The 12,586-nt window shown below is 37.6% G+C and overlaps 1 protein-coding gene across 1 annotated transcript in view; it reads right to left on the bottom strand.

Annotated features, from left to right (window-relative positions):
* The window catches only part of LOC126091985 (proteasome subunit beta type-5-like), a 64,689-nt gene that overhangs the window by 15,849 nt on the left and 36,254 nt on the right, over positions 1 to 12,586 (bottom strand). The gene's annotated exons all lie outside the window — the stretch shown is intronic.

The following is a 12,586-nucleotide window of genomic DNA, read 5'->3' on the forward strand; positions in this document are numbered from 1 at the left end:
TCAAGGATGGAACACAGCAGCCAAATTTGTGTAGAAGCAGTCACAAAATAACTAGCATAGTAAAACCAGGCACAAAATTTCAGGCAGTGACTTCCATGAACCATGACATGAAAATAGCAACAACAAATAACTTTTTTTGTGTTCTTAGCGGGAACAAATGACACAGCAAAAAACAAAATGAAAGACCTAGTGATCTCACTTGAAAGAAGGCTAAATGAGCTGAGAAGTTCAAACATGATTGTTTTCTCTGTTCTACAGCACATTGACTTGCCAATCCAGTCATGTGTTAATAGAGAAGTGCAAAAGACAAATAAGAAGATCCTAAACATATGCACGAGATTAAAAAATGTTACATTTGTGGACATAAGCTGTGTAGGAAGAAGATTCCGCACATCCCATGGTTTACATATCAACAGACTAGGGAAGGACTTAGTTATAAATTGTATCAAAGAAATAGTGAACAGCAAAAATATAATGTTCAGTGTTGTGCTACAGAGGCCATCTCTCTCAAGGACAAAAATAACACATATTTGGGAGAATCAACCATGAAATGCCAGGTCAGTAAAGCAATACATTGGCAGGACAAGACCGGTGTCTTAAGACGATAAAACCTTCCACCAGTGCAACACCAGATGCAAGTGTATGTGCCTCAAGCAGATGTCAGTCCACAAGAGAATAATTTATCACTTTTGCATTATAATGTACAGGGGTTAGGAAACAAAATAGATGCTTTTGAATCATTTATCACAGGACTATCTTCACATGTAGTAATAGTTACAGAACACCAGAAAACAGTGAACAACATTCAAATTGCAAATTAGAAGGTTACAACCTAGCTACGTCCTACTGTAGAACACACAATAAAGGTGGTGGTGTTGCCATCCACACAAGAAAATGTGAGTTCATAACTACCAAAAAGTGCTATGGGGGAAGAATTTCTGTGTTGACAAAGATTTTGTAATTGCAATTCTTAAAATCACATTTTGCCCTGTTCCTTTCTGTGTCGTAGGTGTATATAGATCCCTCTGTGGAAACTGTGATGCTTTTCCGAAATCACTTGATTGATTTTTAAGTAAATTAATCTCAGGCTGTAGAAGTGTAAATCTTGTCATACTGGGAGATCTGAACATTGACACTTTACAAGATGGTCAGAAAAGCAAATGTTTTACAGATTGTATCCCATCTTATGGGACTAAAGATTTTTTGGACTAGTACCCACCAGAACAGCTAACAAACATAGTAGTTCAACTGATTATGTTATCACAAATTATGAATACATTATCTGAACAGACGTAATAAATGGTCATGTCTCAGATAATTTAGGCCAAACACTAGTGCTAAAATGTAATACCAAATTCAAACCAAGAAAAAAGTATGGGCACAGGCGAATATTATCAGCAAACAACATTGCTACACTAAGTTACAGTTTAAGCTAGGAATCATGGGAATCAGTTATGACTACCATTGGGGTCAACAATAAATGGAACATGTCCACAGAAATTATGACTGAGCACTTAGATAGAGCCATGAAAAAAAGAGTGTCCAAAAAATCAACCTTGAAAATCAAAACCTGTGCCGTTAGATTTTAAAACAAAGGAAACAATGGAAAACATGTATACCTTAACTCAGAGTTACATAAAGAACTCTACAAGCAGTACAAATTTAAGTACCACAACTAAATCAGGATATTAAAATAAGAAAGAATCAGCCAACAGATACGAGGTTCAGGTAAAGTTTCATAGACTTGCTGGTAAATTGTAAATAAAATCAGAAACAGAAACCAAAATTAATAATGTACAAATAACTGTGAATAATGAAGATATCTCTGACCCTCTTCTAATCACCAATATTTTCAATAATTACTTCATAGATACTGTCGAAAATGATGTCTATGAAACAGGATATACAGCACTCATTTGCGAGTCCAGTAACAAACAAACTCCAGCACACTACCTGCAAGCACATATGACATTCTGCAGCATTAGATGAAATTTCTCCATATCTATTGAAGAAATGTAAACATGAAATAATGAAAGCACTAGTTCATTTTATAAACTGTGCTCTCGAAGATGGTGTCTTTCCTGACAAGTTGATACTTGTCTGTAGTGAAACCAATACACAAAAATGGGGAAATAAAGAATGTACAGAACTACAGACCCATTGCCTTTATCTCAACTTTCAGCAAACTGACAAAGAAAATAATATTAAAGTAATCTTTGAACATGACAACAATGCTGAAATATTAAGCGATTTCCAGCATGGTTTCAGAAGAGTTCAAAGTACCAAATCAGCAGCAGTACAATTTGTCCATAATGTACTTGAAAAAATAAATGAAAAATCCCAAGCAGCAGGAGTATTCCTGGACCTCTCAAGGGCTTTTGATAGAGTACATCATCACGTGCTCTTATCAAAAATTGCAAAGAGTGGTGTCACTGGAAAACTCATGCAATTACTAGACACATATTTAAAGGGTAGGCAAAAGTGTGTGTAGATAATGTATTCTAATGGAGAAATACTGGAGAGGAGAAGGTCAAATATAAGAAATATACATTTTGGTGTTCCTTAGGGCTCTATTTTAGGTCCAACCCTATTCATATGCTACGCAAATGATTTCCTAAGTTCTCCTGACAGTAAGCAATTTATCACTATGCATGCAGACAATACATCTGATGTCTGCTTTGCAGACAATGAGCCCATCCTAGTCAAAGAGATATATAACTTTATTGAAAGAGAGAACCTAAAAGTAAACACAGAAAACACTAATATTATTAATTTTAAACCAAGTGGTCCAAACAGACAAAATACTGTGATTGATGAAATTCTCCTAGCCCTGTAAAGATGGTAAATTCTTGGGTTTATACACAGATCGACTTTCATGGAAGAAGCAAACTGATTACGTCTATAAAAAAATAACACTGTATATTATGTATTAGTGAATCCTTTCTTAACTTATGGAATAGTACTGTGGAGTGGGATATGCTAAACTAATATGAAAAAGAGTTTTCATACTGCAGAAGCGAGCCTTGATCATAGCAAAAGTAAAATCAGGAACTTCTTGCAAAATCCCTATTCATTACACACAATATTCTCAAAGGTTATGCCATGTATATACTAGAAACCATAATGCTAGTGAAAGAAGACACTAAGATCACAAAAAGAAACGTAGATATTCACAACTATGAAACAAGACACAGAAAAGATTTTCATGTGGTTAACAGATTTTAACTTTAAGAGCGCAAAGCCCCTATGTCAAACGAACTGAAAAAAAAGAGGAAGAAGAAGAAGAAGAAGAAGAAGAAGAAGAAGGAAAAATGCCCTTATAACATTAATTTATCGTGAATTACAACATATTAAGAAATAATGTAAACTAAAACAAATTGTACCTGTAAAAACTTCATACTTCGTTGAAAACGCACATGCAGGTAAAATTACATGTTACAAGCAATAAACTGAATTGAATCACGAGTGTTGTACTATGTAACTAAAGTATTTTAAGTGATACATTGCCTGATCAACTTATGTTGGAAAGGTACAAATGTTTCAGATAACTACATCTGTTTGTTACTACCGTAAGGTGTAAAAAGCGAAATAAATAAATGAAAGGTTGATTTATGGTCTTTGAAAGCAGATGGAACACAGTTAAAGGAGGAGTCCAAGGTGTTTGTAACTTTATTTAATGTTTTACAATATTGTGAAAGTATTTCTCTTTTATGTATGTTCTTTTTTCCTTTTCTGCTTCCTTTCCTTTCCCAACCCCTTGCTTCATGGCTCATATCTCTGTAACAGACATAGACGCAAGATCTGTTTCACACATCCTCCCATCACAAACTACTCCAGTCTGGTCACCAACATCACCTATCCCATCAAAGGCAGGGATATATGTGAAACTAGTTACGTGATCTACAAATTAAGCTGTAAACACTGTGCTGCATTCTACGTGGACATGACAAGCAAGAAGCTGTCTGCACGAATGGCCACTGACAAACTGTGGCCAGGAAACAGCTGGACCACCACACTGTCGAGCAAGCCGCCCAACACAACGTTCTTCATTTCACTGACTGCTTTACAGCCTGTGCTATCTGGATTCATGCTGAAAAATAGTTCACTTTCAATTGTAACGGTATATGGATCCCCAATGGGAAATTTTGAACTGTTTACGAGAAATATGGGTTCCTTACTGTGCCATCTGTCAGACAGTAGCAAGTAGTTAATAGTTTGTGGGGATTTCAATGCAGATTTTCTAAGGGATTCTGATATGATAAATGATCTGGAAACCTTATTTGGGTCCTACAATCTGATCTTGGTAATTAATTTTTCAACACTGGTGGATAGACAGCAGGGCCCGTATTGCTGATGTTTTCCTTGATGAAGCTCAAAGCAAGAAAATAACTGTTTACCCAGTAACAAATCAAATGCTCTCTCTGATCATGATGCACAGTTAGTTAGGATCAATAACATAGCATGTTCCTGTATGGATATAACTCAGTGGAAATCAGTTAGAATAAGTAATGACTCCAGGCCAAGTGTTTTTAAGAATAGTTTACAGATGACGACATGGAATGTAATCTATAATGAACCAAATGCTAATATAAAATTTAATTTATTTCATTACAATTTTATATCATTATTTGAAAATAGCTTTCCGCATAAGCTAATCAGAAAGGACACTAAACAACCACGTAAAAAAACATGGATCACTAGAGAAATAAGCATCTTGTGAAAGGAAAAGGAAATTTATCTTTTGGCAAGAACAAGTAGGGATTCTGAAGTACTACAAGAAACTACTTGAAATTATTAAGAAAGGTTATTAAAAAATCAAGGAACATGCACATTATGTCATAAATCAGTACTTCTGATAACAGACTTAAGGCTATATGGAATGTAGTGGAGAGAGAGAGAACAACCAGCCACAGAACAAAGAAACAGCACTATTGACCTGAATGGAAGGGCTATAAAGGATGATTCACAGGTAGCAAATGCATTTAATAATCATTTCTTAAATGTAGTAGAAAGCATAGGGACAAAAACGTCAAGAGCAAACTCACTGCTGCATGTTGAAAATGTAAATTTTATAAAATTCAATTACATGAATGTATCACCAACTTCTTTTGAAATTAAGAAAATTATACATTCTCTCAAATAAAAGCTCATCTGGTTTTGCAGGTGTCTCCAATAGAGTACTAAAATTTTTTTCACATGTAATAAGCCAAGTCTTATCTGAAATATGTAATGCATCACTAATTCAAGGCATTTTCCAGAGAGATGTCAGTAACTACTGACCTGTTTCACTGCTGACATTCTCCAAAATTTTTGAGATTATGATGTATTTTAGAATAGTATCACACCTCAGCAACGATAGCATCCTTAGCAGATCTTAGTTTGGGTTTCAGAAGGGTTGCTCTAATGACAATGCCATTTACACATTCACTTATCAGATTTTACAAGCATTAAATAATAAAATAGTGCTGGTTGGTATTTTCTGTGACCTCTCTAAGGCATGTGACTGTATGAGTAACAGTATTCTCCTACATAAATTGACATTATATGAGATTGATGGTATAGCAAACCAAAGAATAATGTCAAATCTAACTAAGAATGCAGAAAGGGGATAAATCACGTATGGGATTCAATCTTAGGTCCACTACTGTTTCTCATATACATATACAATATTCTGTCTAGTAAATAAGCAGAATTAGTTCTTTTGCAGATGACACTTGTAATCAATCCAATCATATGTAAATAAAAAGAAGAAATGGTAAATGAAGTCCTTAAAAGCACCATTGGGCGCTGATGACCTCGATGTTGAGCGCCCATAAACCCCAACACACACACACACACACACACACACACACACAAAAGCACCATTGACTTGTTTTCTGCGAACGGTCTTTCACCCAGTTTTAAAAAGACACAGTATCTGCACATCTAGAGGAGCTACACCAATAATTATAGGTGTAACACATCGTGAGGAAACAATAAACAGGGTGGAAACTTCTAAATTCTTAGCAGTCCATACTGATGAGAATTTAAATTGGAAAAAACACCTTTTGCAATTCATAAAACAACTTTGTTCAACCGCATTTGCACTTAGAATCATTGCATATCTTTAGGTGACACAAATTAGTAAGTTGATGTATTTTACATATTTTCACTCAACAATGTCATATGGAATAATATTCTGCAGTAACTCATCTTTAAGAAAGAAAGTCTTCATTGCACAAAGACATGTTTTAAGAATAATACGTGGTGCTCACTCATGATCATCTTCTAGACATCTGTTTAAGGAGTTGGGGATTCTGACTGTTGCTTCACAGTATATTTATCCCCCCTCCCATGAAGTTGGTTGTAAATAATTCACCAAAGTTCAAAAGGAACAATGAGGAACATAATTACAATACCACAAGGAAAAACGACACTCATTACTCCACATTAAGTTTGTCTTTAGCACAAAAAGGGGTGCACAATGCTGCAACAAAAATTTTTGATCACCTAACAACAAACTGAGAAAGTTTCTCCTTGACAACTCCTCATATTCCATACATATATTATCTTTTTCCCTTTTCTTTAAAAAATAGAAATGTTCAGCAAGCAATCACATTTACAAACTAATTTGTGACGTGAATATAAAATGACTTGTTCCACATCATTACACTCTCTCATGCAAAATAATCAATGGAACACATGAGTGACTGACTAAGCGGGGTTTGAGTCCCTGTCTGGTACAAATTTTTTATGTCACTCAGGTAGTACATCTGTACCTATTACAGTTAAGATGAATTTCAAGAATAAATTTCAATATTTAGATTATCAATGAAAATGACAAATTTTTTAAAATGTAATAATTGGATAGATAAAAAATTTACTCACCAAGTGGTGGCAGGAGAACATACACAGATAAAGGTTAAGGAAATTTGCAAGCTTTTGAAGCTAGTGGATCCTCCTCCTAACGTAAGGGTTGAAGGGGAAGGAAGGAGGATGAAGAAAAAGGACTGGTGAGGTTTAGGGAATGGGGATAATTTGGGAAAGTCACCCAGAACCCTGAGTCTGCAGAGACTTACTGGATGAGATGAGAAAGAAAGACTGATTGTTGGGGACTGCACCAGATGAGATTTGAGAACCTGAGAGTTTAGAGGTGAAGGACAGGTAATAAGCAAGACAGATTGCTGACGAAACATCATGCATGAATTAGAGCAGAAAGCTAAGTGCATTGTATATGGTAGAGGTTGGGGAGGAGTGGGGGAAAAGAGAGGTCAGATTGTAAATGATATAGGAAACAAAAAAAGAATGAAGAAAGGAACAGTTAGTGAGAAGAAATGCCGAGTTCAAAGAAATTAACATAAATTAAGGTCAGATGGGTGGTGAGAACTAAGGACATGTTGTAATGCCAGTTCCCACCTGTGAAGATCTGAGGTGGTGAAACAGGCACCAAGGTTACGACAGTCATGTTGTAGAGCACGTAATCCAACAGGGTACTGCATGTTGCTAGTGTACACTGTATGTCTATATCCATTCATCCTGACTGATAACTTGATGGTAGTTAAACCAATATAGAAGGCTGAACAGTGTTTACATAACTGTTGGTACATAACATGTGTCATTGCAGAGGCCTCTCTCCCTTTGATAGAGCATGTTTTGTCACTCACAGAGCTGTTATAAGTGGTTGCAGGAGGGTGCATAAAGCAAGTTTTAAAGTGGGGACTGTCACAGGAGTTGATGCCATAGGGTAGAGAAATGGGTGCAGAAGAAGCACGTGGTCTTAACACGATACTGTGGAGATTAGGGGCAAGATGAAAAGCAAAATGTCAGGCAGAATCAATCTAATTTCAGGGCACAATTTTAGGAAGTCATATAGCCTTGTAGAGATAGCTGATTAATGCATACAATACCTCTGTGTGTGGGTGGTGTAAGTGGTTCTATGGACTGAGGTGTTAGTATCTATGAGGGGCCTGACGTTTTATGGAGGAACTGTGAGAGAGTTTGTATTACAGCGATGGGCTCTTTATGACAGACGCTGTACGTAGAGCTGTCATACAGCTGGTATAGGACCTTGTTTACGTACCTTGTCTGCCTGGAGGATAATGATAGAGTCGGTAGTTTTTAGGGAACGAAGAGCACAGATTTCCGTATAGGAAAGATTAAGGTCATGTTGTAGAGACCTGAGAAAGGGTTGTGAAGCAATGCTGGATGTTAGGAATTCTTGAAAAGCTTGTAAGGGGTGATTTTTGAGGTAGTGGTGGTGGATCAAATTGGGATTGTGGTCAGGACTGTTCAAGGAAGGGTTCAATGTGAGGCTTGCTGTTGGAAAAGTTTTGAGATTAGGTTGCAAAGCGATATTTCCAGTTGACATTACGTGTGAAGGAAAGTAGGTTCTTCACCAAAGCAGCACGATAAAATGCAGCTTTAGGGCTGAAAGTGAGACCCTATGGATAATTCAGAAGGGGAGAGTGCCTTAGATGAGAGGTTGAGAAAACAGTATTCATGTGGCTGGTTCTTGTGATCATGTTTTATTACTGCTCTGGGAGGCAGCTGTGGAGGCTGTGGGACATTAAGAAGGTTGGCCGAGCTGGGTTTGTAGGAGAGGAGTGGTGGTTCATGGTGTGGTATTTTTGGTAGTTGGAAAGAGATGGGAAGGTAAACATCTGTGTTCAGGTAGTTCAGAAGAAGGTGGGACAGTTTTTTGAGGTGAAGTCTAGCCTGTTGTTGCAGTTGAAGTTGGCTTGGCAGATCATATCATCCAAGGAAACATGAAACGCAAATAAATGCATGCTTTTGTAGATGGAGAGAAGTCTGGTGGAGTACAAATTGGCAGATTAAGCATAAAGGTCACAGATTAGCCGGGTAAAAAGAAAGATTACTGTATTGCCATCTTTTCTATGTCAAACATTCCCTCCAATACAGCCTTGGAATTTGAGGCAATCTTATTTGCTCACCTGCAGACTCTTTACACCAATACACCACCATTCCAACCTCTGCCTTTACTGGATGTAATTACATCACCAGCCTATTTGAAAAGCAGATTTCCCAGGCCACTGCATTCAATCCTTGTACTGAAGATCCCTCAAAAAACAATTTAGGAGTACAACTTTTGTCACTCAGTGTTATTCTGGTCTTTAATATATTAATCAACTACTTCAAGAATGCTATGACTTCCTAAAATCATGCCCTGAAATGAGGTTCATCTTGTCTGACAATTTTCCCACCATACGTGAATAGCTTTTCGTCATGCTCCCAATCTCTGCAATATTCTTATCAGAACTTAAGCTCCTTCCACATCAATCTCCCTAACCCATTGCTCCTACCCCTGTGTCCCCACTGCAAGACTTGCCTTACACATTTTCCTACCACCATATACATCAGCTCTTTAATTGGCGAAACATACACTATCAAAGGGAGGGCCACCTGTGAAACAACACGTGTGTATTTGGAGTTGTGTAAACACCGTTCAGCTTTCTACATTGGTATTACTACCACCAAGTTATCAGTCAGGATGAATGGACACAGACAAAGGGTTTGCACTGGCAATATATAATACCCTGTTTTACAGCATGCTCTACAACATGACAGTCACGATCTTTGTGTCCATTTCACCACACTTGCCATCTGGATTCTTCTCCCATGCACTAGCTTCTTTGAACTCTGCTGGTGGAACTGGCATTACACCATGTCCTCGGCTCTCACTACCCACCTGGCCCTAATTTACATTAATTTCTTTGGTCTCATCATTTCTTCACAGTAACTACTACTTTCTTCATTCCATTGTAGCTTTCAACATCTTTTTATTTTTCTGACTTGTCTATTTTCCCCTGCCACCCATCTCTACCATATACAATGCACTTAGCTTTCTTCTCTTATTAGCTCGTATGCTGTTTTGTCAGTCCGTCTTGCTTATTCTACTACCGTTCATCCATAAACTCTCAGTTCTCAAATCTCATCCACTGTAGTTTCCAACAATCAGTCTTTCGTTATGTCTGGTAAGTCTCCGCAGACCCAAGGTTATGAGCAACTTTTCCAAACTCTCCTTGTTTCTTAAACCTTGTCAGTCCTTTGTCTTCATCCTTCTTCCTTCCCTTTCAACACTTCTGAAAGAAGGAGCCACCAGCTCCTAACAATTAGAAACTTCTTTAACCTTTATATGCATGTGTTCCCCTGCTGCCGCTTTGTGAGTAGATATTTTATCAATTGTTTTTATTTTAAGAAAGCTAAATACTAATTGTTGCTGTGAATCCTTCTTCAGGAATAAAATTATGTAATAAAGATTTACTCTCTCATTTTTTTGAAATGCTGAGGAAATAATAGAAATACAGAAAAAGGAATTGTGCAGTTTGGCAGTGGGATTATTAAACAAAGCATGTCTAAACATGTACATTTCTGTGTACATAGAAAATATCTGTGGTGGCTTTGCAGAATAATGAAGTTAAATACCTTATTATTTTATTGGCAAGAAAACAGTATCATCACGGAACTGATGAAAATCAATTTGGCTACAGAAATTATAGCATATCTTGTGGAGTAAGAGGGATAAGGAGGAGAGGGAGGGAGGGGGCGAGAGAGAGAGAGAGAGAGAGAGAGAGAGAGAGAGAGAGAGAGAGAGAGAGAGAGAGAGAGAGACCATCATAAATTAGGAAATAACATCAAAAAAAGTTTAGCTTATTTCGTTGGGCATAGTTCAATTGCAAATAAAAACATTATAATGAGCATTATATTGATGAAAATGGCGTAAAATTTATTCAGTACAAAACTAGAGGAAATACATCGTCTTCCATCACAATTAAATATGAATGTTGGGACACCTTCCAACAACAGATGTTATTTTCCATCCCTCAAATATTTGTACAGCTCATTACAATATTCAACCAACAACTGTTGCATGTTAGCAATTTCAAAGCCATTCAGGGATTTCCACTCTTCTTTATACTAAAGCATCTACATTCACACGTACTCTGCAAGCCACTGTATGGTGTGTGCCAGAGGGAACCCCATACCACTGCAACTGGTTTCCTTTCCTCTTCCACTTGAAAATAGAGTGAGGTACAATCAACTGTCTATATGTCTATGTAGAATCCCTTATTTCTCTAATTTTATCTTTGTGTTCCTGTTGTGAAATGTAGATTGGCAGCAGTAGAATAGTTCAGTAATCAGCCTCAAATGTCAGTTCTCTAAATTTTCTCAATAGTGCTCCTTGAAAAGAATGTTTCTTTCTTTCCAGTGGTTCCTATTTGAGTTCCCAAAGCATCTTTTTAGTACCTACGAGTAACAAATCTAGCAGCCCGCCTCCAAACTGCTACGACACCTTCCTTAAATTCGACCTGGTGTGGATACCAAACATTAGCATCCTATATGACATTTCCTTTACAGGTGAACCACTCTTTTCTAAAATTCTCCCAATAAACCGAAGTTGACCATTTATCTTTCCTTCCACAATCCTTACCTGCCCTTTTTGTTTCATATTACTCTGCAACGTTACACCTAGATATTTAACTGACTTGACTGTGTCAGACAGGGGTTAGTTACCATAGCAACTTTTGTTACTGAAGTTAATAAATCAACCAAGAAGGTTAGGAGAGAGTTCCTGATAGAAAGAGCCGATAAGCAGTGACAGAAGCTGTCTATGAAACCATTTAAAGTGAAGCTACTGCAGACGCTTAATGACGATGGCAAAGACAAGCATTTTGAGTTTCATGAAACGGCCCCCCCGATCACCAGAGCTCACTCCATGTGACTTATCTGTGGCGACACATTAAAGATCTGATGTATGTACTGACTCTACCACGTGATGTAGCAGAGCTCTGGGAGAGAATATGGGAAGCAAATGCCACAGTCGACGATGCCATGCTGGGATGGGTATGGCAAGAATTCGATTACCGTATTGACATCTGCCGGGACACTCATGGTTGAGTTTCTCTTCAAAATGCAATATATATGACATCTGTACACTGTTTAGTTCTTGTGCAATAAATAATTGAGAGTGTTCCCAGACTTTATGTATGCCCTGTATGTTCAATAAATCACTAAATAGCTTTTGAGCTTTCTACTTAGTATTTCTGGCAGCTCTCAGTTGCAAGAATAATTTGAGCATAGTAAATTACCTGGAGAGCCATAAATCCAGAGACGTAGTTACGAATACTTCGACAATTTACTGATAAAATTTTGACAGTTGAAGTGTCTTTACTATGAATGTGGTCTGGTTCCACTATCTTTGAGTCACCCAGTGAGTGTTCATCAGAGAACCTCAACTACCATCCAGCCAAATAACCCCCACCCCCATGGGCGCTCCAAAAGTACTCTGCTAGCCAAGTAGCTGCTTCCTTCATGTAGGCACCTGTGACCTATCAAAGAGAGTCCTACAGTTCCCCATCCAATAATGTAGGACCAGAAATCTGCAGCCAAGATTGTCACAGAGCCAGCGAAGTCTTTGGGTGAGATATTCCACTTAACTCCATACCAAAGAGCCCCGACAACTCGGGGAATAATGCTGCAAATAATGAGCTGTGCTTGCACCCACCGCATGAGGCCCCCAGCCTCAAACACCTCGGCATTAGTTGACTGCTAGACATAACCAAGTGAAATGCTTTCAGACTCTACATAG

Source organism: Schistocerca cancellata, chromosome 7, assembly GCF_023864275.1.
Source record: "Schistocerca cancellata isolate TAMUIC-IGC-003103 chromosome 7, iqSchCanc2.1, whole genome shotgun sequence".
NCBI classification, from domain to species: Eukaryota; Metazoa; Arthropoda; class Insecta; order Orthoptera; family Acrididae; genus Schistocerca; species Schistocerca cancellata.